Raw genomic sequence first — 8,283 nt, 5'->3', positions numbered from 1 at the left:
AACTCATACTGAACGTTGGAATGGCTTGGATGACTGACTTAATAAGCGCTTCTCTTCCAGCACAAGCCAGAAGTTTTTCTGCCCAACCGTTCCTATAACTCCTCGATCTTTCTCCTATGTGATCAAACGTATCACTTGTAATCCATCCAACCGCAGTAGGTAATCCGAGGTATTTGCGACTGAACGCCCCCACCATAATTCCCAACACTAACTTGGGAGCTTGCCGTCTATCGGTGTGGGTATTTGGCGAGAAAAATATAGCGCTCTTGTCTCTGTTCACTGACTGACCAGAACATATGGCATATATATGCATAATCTCATTCAGTCTGTGCGCACTTTCTTCTGTTGCACTAATGAAGATAAGACAATCATCGGCAAAAAGCAAGTGACTCACCCACGGTGCTCGAAAGGACACTCTTATACCTCTTCCACATTAGGACCACCATAGAAGTTGAGTAGAGAGGTAAGGCCTTCCGCACATAAGAGGAAGAGGAATGGTGAAACAGGGTCCCCTTGTCGCAATCCACATAACGGTGTAAAATATGGTTGTAGTTCACCATTAACTCTCACCGAGAACCTGACCGAAGTTACACATCGCATGATCAAGTTCACAAAATTTCTGCTAAAACCAAGCTTGAGCATGATTGCCTCCAGGTAATGCCATTCAGCACGGTCATAGGCCTTCATCATATCCAACTTGATAGCACATGTATAATTCTTCCCCTTCTTCCGCCTCCTCATAGTATGGACACTTTCAAAAGCTACAACCACATTATCAGTAATCAAGCGGACAGGAACGAAAGCACTTTGTTCCTCTCCCACCACTGCATCCATAATCTCTTTCATACGGTTAGTAATCATCTTAGCCCCAATCTTGTAGGGCACTGGACACAAAGAGATGGGTCGGTATTGAGTAATAGTCTGTGGATTTTTTACCTTAGGGATAAGAGTAATCGAAGTATCATTAAAGCCCACTGGTAAATCACCACCATTCACAAAACCAAGGATAGCCGGCACCAGGTCACCTTGAACAAGGTTCCAGTGCCTTTGAAAGAAGTCTGCAGTAAACCCATCGATTCCCGTAGTTTTTGAGGGTGACATCTGAAATAGTGCACTCCGGACCTCCTCTGGCTCGAATGGTTTACTCAGGAAAGCATTCATGTTCTCGTTCCCACGCTCCGGAACAAACTGCAGCAGCTCGCTCATATCATTAACTCCTTGGGAAGTATATAAATTTTGATAGAACGCCTGCACCTCCGCCTTATCTTCAGCTTCAGACTGACAGAATGACCCATCTGAACGTCGAAGATTGGCAATCCGGTTCAGCCGCTTCCGCTGCGCTGCTTGTGCGTGGTAATACGCAGTGTTTTGGTTTCCTTTGCGAAGCCAAGGAACGCGGGAGCGCTGCTTGATCCATATTTCCTCTTGCCGTAGTGCTTCTCGAAGTTTCAACACCGTGGCCTTCTCCTCATCGGTTGGTCCTCTGCCAATAGATTTTTGTCGCAAGAGCTCCAGCTTCTTTTGCAGTTTCTTTACTTTCTTGGCTAGGCAACCAAACTCACGAGCGCCCCAATTCCCCAGTTTGCTCTATAGCTGAGTTAAAGTGGCTTGAATACCTGCAAGTCCCTGTCCATTACAGTTTCTATGCCATGCCTCCGCGACAAACTCATCATAATTCATATGGGACTGCCAAACGTTCTCATACCGAAAGGGTTTCGATCCTCTTCTCTGTTGCTTCTCTTGGGTATGAACCAAGATCAAACAGTGGTATGATTCCACCATGCTAATGTGACGAACGCGCACATGGTCAAACATTTGTAAGAACACTTCGTTCGCCAAACCTCTGTCAAGACGGGCTTTAACATTCATGTTGCCCGCCTGCCTGTTATCCCAAGTATAGGGTAACCCCGTGTAACCAAGATCTTGCAAAGAGCAGTCCTCCACGGTTTCCCGAAACGCACGTATCTGCCATTCCGGTCTTGCAGCCCTACTGAAATGTTCTGTACTATACAAGGTCTCATTAAAATCTCCTAGGCACAACCAAGCTTGATGTGGGATCGCATGCAATGCCCTTAGACATCTCCAGCTATGGTGCCTATCTTCACTTCTCGGTGCACCATAGAACCCTGTCAATCTCCACTCCCGAGCAAGCAAGTCAGCTTCCCTAACCATGACATCAATATGGCTGGGACTGAAATTTTTCAGCTCAACATTAACCTCTTGTGACCAAAACAGGCCTATACCACCACTTAGTCTTGAACTATCCACCGCAAAACACCCCGCAAACCCCAGATTAGACCGCAAACTTTCCACCCTCTTTGCCCTGATCTTTGTCTCCATAACAAAGAGCAGCGCGGGTCCTTCTTGCTTCACAAAATTGTGAAGCTCTCGGACTGCCTCGGTGTTCCCAAGCCCCCGGCAGTTCCAACTTAGGCATCTCATTGACCTTGGCAGGGTTGACCCACAGCCGCTGCCGAATTTTCAGAAGATGGGGGTGTAGGCTTCTTCTTTTTGGGATCAGGTTCTGCGCCATTAGCATCAGCATGGGCATCTCCATCCAGATCAACTGAGCCATCACTTTTCTGCGCAATAAATACCACTATATCCGTAGGGGCACCACCGGTTACCTGGTTGCTAACATTACTTGGCAAAGCCAGCGGATCAACCCTGCAATAAACTTTCTCTGGCTGAGGTCCACCTTTTCTCTTCGGATTTTCTCTCTTCTTAACTGGAGAAGTGACTTCAGCATAAGTAGCCGCTTTGTAACTTGACGAGGAGGCATCTTTCTTATTAGATGTGGAATTCTGGGGTTCCTTGAAAGGTCCATCACTCGAGCCAGCCGGTTTCCTATCCTCGGTCGCCCTCAGACTAGTGCTAAAGGGCAGGTCTCTGTTCTCATCGCGAGTACCTGGAGTAGGACAAACCAGATCAGAGTGGCCTAGGCGACCACACGAAAAACAGAAGTTCGGGACTTGTTCATATTGGACGTCATACTAGTCCCTGGACTTTCTTTTTGCCGAATCGATCAATATCCATCTGCGTAAGGGCTTACTCACATCAATCGTGACCCTAGCTCTCAGGAATCCTCCCACAGGATCAAACTGAACTGAGGTTGCGTCTTTATCTATCTGTTTAGCAATCGCTTTACCCCATGTCTCCGTTCGCAAGTTGAAAGGCAGGTTAAGAACCCTAGCCCACAACTGCAATTTCTCAAACCTTAAGTCTGACGGCCTCATGCAATCTTCAAAGTCTGTCAAGATTACTGCATGCCGACTCACATGCCAAGGAGACCCCTCCCGCACGCGATCACGATCACGGCGGTTCTCAAACTCCGTCACAAAACTATTCTCCCCCACGGGCTTGAAGAACAAACCCCTAGGGTTTCCCCAGGCCGGCCTCAAAGCATTAGCAGTTGTCTGTATATGTAGCACCTTGCAATGCAGTACCTTGCCAGCGATCTCCCACTTTTGCTGGATTCCTTCTTCAAGATCATCCATCACCAGATGGGTGGCTTCTTCCTTTGTGAGATCCAGCTTTCCCATAGCCTCCTCCAAACCTGCTTTTGCCGTGCGAGGCGACTGCTGCCTCCTTGCGCTGCCACTTGGATCTGTGAACGTCGCCATCAGCGGACCAAAGAGATGTGCGCCCCGCCAACGAAGACCGGCTGCCGCTGCTTTTCCACCAAAACCCTAATCGCCTCCACAGGGGCTCCTATTTTTTCGGGGAACCCTTCGTGTTTACTTCCAAGGCAATCAGCAACCGACTCTGGTTGTTTTTCTCCCTTCCCATTGAGGGCTTTTGGGTTGTGGTGTCAGTCAGCTACCTCGCGCAAATCGGATTGCGTATTTGTTTTCGCAACGGGTTCCTCGTCAGACTCGTACACCGATGTATTATAAATACGCTGGGTCACAAGCACAACGTGATAGACCTAAAAGTTCACCATGGCGGCAGCAAGATCGTGCACAAACCCCTGCTGGTCGGACCTCCCGACCGATCTCCTCGCGAGCATCGTGCAACTCCTGGAGCTCCCGGGAGCGCTCGCCTTCGCGTCCGTCTGCACGTCGTGACGCGCGGCCGCCGGCGACATCCCGCATCCGCGCACGCCATGGCTCATGTCCTGGGACCCAGACTCCCACCCGGCCGGCGGGCGCAGCCGCTCCGCCGTGACCTGCAAGCTCCGCAATCTCCTCGACGTGGACAGGGTTCACAGCCTCACGTTCCCGGCAGGCACCTTCGTCACCTGCTGCGGCGCCTCCAACGGGTGGCTGGTGGTGGTGGACGAGCTCTGCAACCTCTCGCTCCACAACCCCTTCACCTCGCGCACCATCCCTCTGCCGCCGGTCACCGACTTCCCGTGCGTGACGGCCGTCGTGCACGACGACCAGGGGAAAATCAAGGGTTACCGTCTCAGCAGGAGCTCGGGCCAGTACATCGACGCACAGCAGTACGCCGCATACCATCTGGCCACGTATTTCTACTGGAAGGCGGAGCTGTCCGGCGACCCGTCCGGAGGCGGCGACTACGCCGTCACGATCGTCCACTTCGGCGGCAGGTGGATCTCCCACGTCAGGGCGGGAGACACCCGGTGGCGGGTGGTGGTCGCCAACAGACACATCTGGGGCCACGGCCATCCGGATGCCTACGCCGACTGCGCGTACCACAAGGGGAGCGTCTACGCCGTGACGTATCAGGGGATCGTCGAGCGGTGGCCCCTCGACGACGCCGGCGCCGGGACGCCGTCGGAGAAGCAGGAGGAGGTTGTGCAAGACCGACGGCTGCGCGACGCCGTCCTCAGCAGGCACCTCGTGGTCTCGCCGGGCGGCGGCGGGCTATGGCTGGTGAGCGCGGTGTGGGAGCCCGGGCGCGCGGAGTACCCGGACGCCGTCAGGTTCACGTTCCGCGTGGTCGATGTCGATGATGACGCCGGAGGCGAGGGGGAGCGTGAATCGGTGCAGGCGCACGCGCTGTTCCTCGGGATGAACCGGCCGGCGTGGTTGCCAACCGGCACCGGGAGCTTCCCCGGCGTGAGGCCCGGCGTGCTCTACTTCTCGGCGCCATGGATGCGGCAGTACTCTCCAGCCTTGCTCGAGCGGGTGGGTGACTGGGGAGGCGCGAGGGCCTACGATGTCCTCGGCAAGACGATGGCGAGGACGTTCGAGCGCGTGTTCCCCGGCTTGCTGCCGGAGTCCGCACGGCTGATGGACTGTCCTACGGAGGTGTGGGTCACGCCCAATCTCCACTAGCTGCCGGCGATAAACAGGTCCTTCGGAAGCAGATAGCAGGACGTGTGTGCGTTGGCTGAAAACTTGTGATTTACCTTTGAGAAACCCCTTAGGGCTCCTTTGATTCAAAGAAAATTTATAGGATTCGGGAGGATTGAAATCTTTGTGATTTTTTTTCCTACGTTGATCCTTCGATTTATAGGATTGGATTCCACAGGAATTTTTTCTATGGAATCTTTTATACTATATTTTCATAGAAAATCTAACCTCCACTCCAACCTTTTTTTATAATTTTTTTATTTTTCCTGTGGCATCAAACACTTCATTGCTAATTCTATAGGACTCAAGTGGACGTGCCACTTCAACCATATACTTTTCCTATTTCTATGCTTTCAAATCATACGAATCAAAGAGGCTGTTAATCTGAAACCTCTAGTTTTTTAAACCTTTAATTGTGGAAATTGGGCCCGCTAATTTTCTGAACCCTGCGATCTCTGAATTTGAAAGTGAAATATCTAATCCCCGAATCTTTCCATTTCTAAAAGTGAAATCTCTGACTTCCGGATGTAAAACCTTTAGTTCCAAATGTCTAATTTACCCCTAGAATTTAAGAAGCTCTAGCCTGAATTTATGAAGAACGGAAGACATGCAACCTGCCAAACCCAATTGGGGGGCTCTATATGTTGTATGTCATGTCTTTCAAAGCCAATTTCCCAAAGATGCACAGTCAAGTCTATTTCCAAATTATGTTCCCAAAGATGCAACTAGAAAGATGGTTAGTGACCCCTATTTCTTCCACTACTAGTGTTTGCCAAACCAAGGATTTAGCTTTTGTATTTTAGTGATCCAACATCACGCCATAAGTATCCGATACAATGAAAGGGCGATCAAGGACACGGTGTCTCAAATGTGCATCAAACTCCAAAAACACCTAACTCATATCAACTATTTCCAACTATCTCTTTGTTTTTACACTATCAGGAACCACCGAACATCTTTCATTCGCAACATGCAAATCCTACAAGAGATGGTCGTTGCAAATTTGTAGTTCCTTCAGAGCGTACATGGCACCTACACTAAGAGTCATCGAAGCACTTGTACACTATTCTATCTTCTGTTTAGAACACCCAGAACATCCCAACCAGCTAACTGGATATTCTGAATAAAACAGTAGTGGTCACGCTCGTACCGTACATCATCTTCTCTTCTAGAAAGTCGCACGCAACCCAACTTCCTCCCACATCTTCGTCTCTTCACGAGGAAGATTTTTCTGCCGTCCAATCAACATATTTGCTATAAAAATGAGTGTTTTCCAATGAATTTCCAATTAATACCCCAAATCTCTTGATTCTGGGGAAACCAGACAAAAATGGTAACTGTGTCGCTGTAAAATGCAGAAAATCCCACATCTACGATGCAAAAACATCAAGTAGAACAGGATGCAAAATGCACTCATCAGATATTACTCTATTGTTCCGGTAGCGGTGCGGAACTCTAGAGGCGGCAACTTTGACGTGTCATCGGTATGTGCGTGGTGGAGAGGGTGGAGGATTCCCAAGGATGTGACTGTATTTTTTTTTTCCTTCAGTGGTTTTCTTGTAATGTGGTGTTCGATTAATTAGTATAGAGTCTTGGCTCATTCGGAAAAAAGATGCGATGTACTCCATCCGTTTCTAAATATAAGTCTCTTTAAACATTTCAAATGAATTACAACATGCAGATGTATATAGACATATATTAGAGTATAGATTCATTTATTTTTGCTTTGTATGTAGTCACTAGTCAGAATCTCTAAAAAGACTTAGATATGGAAACGGAGGGAGTACTTGCAAAACACATTTGCACACACGTCGAACAAATTTAACGTCTCTTGTAGGATTCTCAAAATGCAAAAGGAAATAAAACACATAGTAAAGTGGGTGTGACTAGGTCTCAATTGATTGAGACTGTCTCAGTCAAGTGATATAATATGTAAGACGAAAAAAACTGAAAAAAATTTGTACAAATCTATATGCAAGATCAAAGGAATGGGACGACGATAACTGCCATACGTGTGGGTGTTAAGGGGTCTGCCCACACATTTTGTGTGGTGTCTAAGAGGACCAGCCCATATATATGCTTACGCGTTGGCACAACAACTAGCGCCCACACGCCTCTTTTTTTTTCCTCGCGGCCCCTCTCACACGCCTACGTGTGGGCAAAATGCATAACGCCCGCACGACCTCTCTCAGCCACCTACCTCACGGTCCCGCACGCCCCCGCGTGACAGTCATCACGCGTTCCCGTAGTTGCCATGGTCCGGACCCTCTTCAATGTCCGTTTAACTGCAGTTGCCATGTCGTTGAACTACAGTTGCCATATCGGGCAACTACAATTGCCATGGTTGCTCAACTGCAGTTGCCATCTCAGGTCAAGTGCCTGATGCCATTTTGGACAACTGCAACTGTTGTCATCTATGGTCTGATTTATTATAGTTGTCATGATTTGAAAACTTTAGAGGTTGCCACCTAGTAACACCAAGCAGTTGCCATGTGTGATCTGGTTTACTACAGTTGCCATGATTTGAAAACCTTAGGAGTTGCCACCTACTAACACTAGGCAGTTGCCGTGTAACGCTACAAAGAGACATGGCAAAATAACATGTTCGGGTAAAAGAGAGAGTTGCTATCTGCTTACAAGCACACTAGGGCAGTTGCAGTGTACCCTGTAAAACAAATGCCAACTAACATGTTCGGATAAAAAAAAGAGCAAGTTGCCATCTGCTTACAAGCACACTAGGGCAGTTGCCGTGTACACTGTAAAACGCATGGCAACTGGCAGGTTGGGTGTGGGAGAGGAGACGGACGTGTGGACGAGATGACAAATGCCCACACACCAGCCCTTGTGCGTGAGTGAAAATTGACCTGTGGGCGAACTGCTAAACGCCCACACACCGCCCCCTTCATGTGGTGAAACGAACGTGTGGGCGACTGGATGAATGCCCACACGTCAACCCAGTCCTACATGGCACCACAAACATGCCAAGATTCGTGTACCCATAAACGGACACGGATCCATGCGT

At 49.1% G+C, this 8,283-nt stretch overlaps 2 pseudogenes; one reads left to right on the top strand and one right to left on the bottom strand.

Annotated features, from left to right (window-relative positions):
* Positions 1-417: 417 nt before the first annotated feature.
* LOC147986507 (uncharacterized) lies at positions 418-3,623 on the bottom strand (annotated as a pseudogene).
* Positions 3,624-3,941: 318 nt separating this feature from the next.
* LOC147986506 (putative F-box protein At4g22170) lies at positions 3,942-5,374 on the top strand (annotated as a pseudogene).
* Positions 5,375-8,283: the final 2,909 nt, after the last annotated feature.

The sequence above is a fragment of the Triticum urartu genome, chromosome 2A, assembly GCF_056163025.1.
Source record: "Triticum urartu cultivar PI428250 chromosome 2A, HENAU_Tu73, whole genome shotgun sequence".
NCBI classification, from domain to species: Eukaryota; Viridiplantae; Streptophyta; class Magnoliopsida; order Poales; family Poaceae; genus Triticum; species Triticum urartu.
This window is presented reverse-complemented; position numbering and strand designations above follow the sequence as displayed.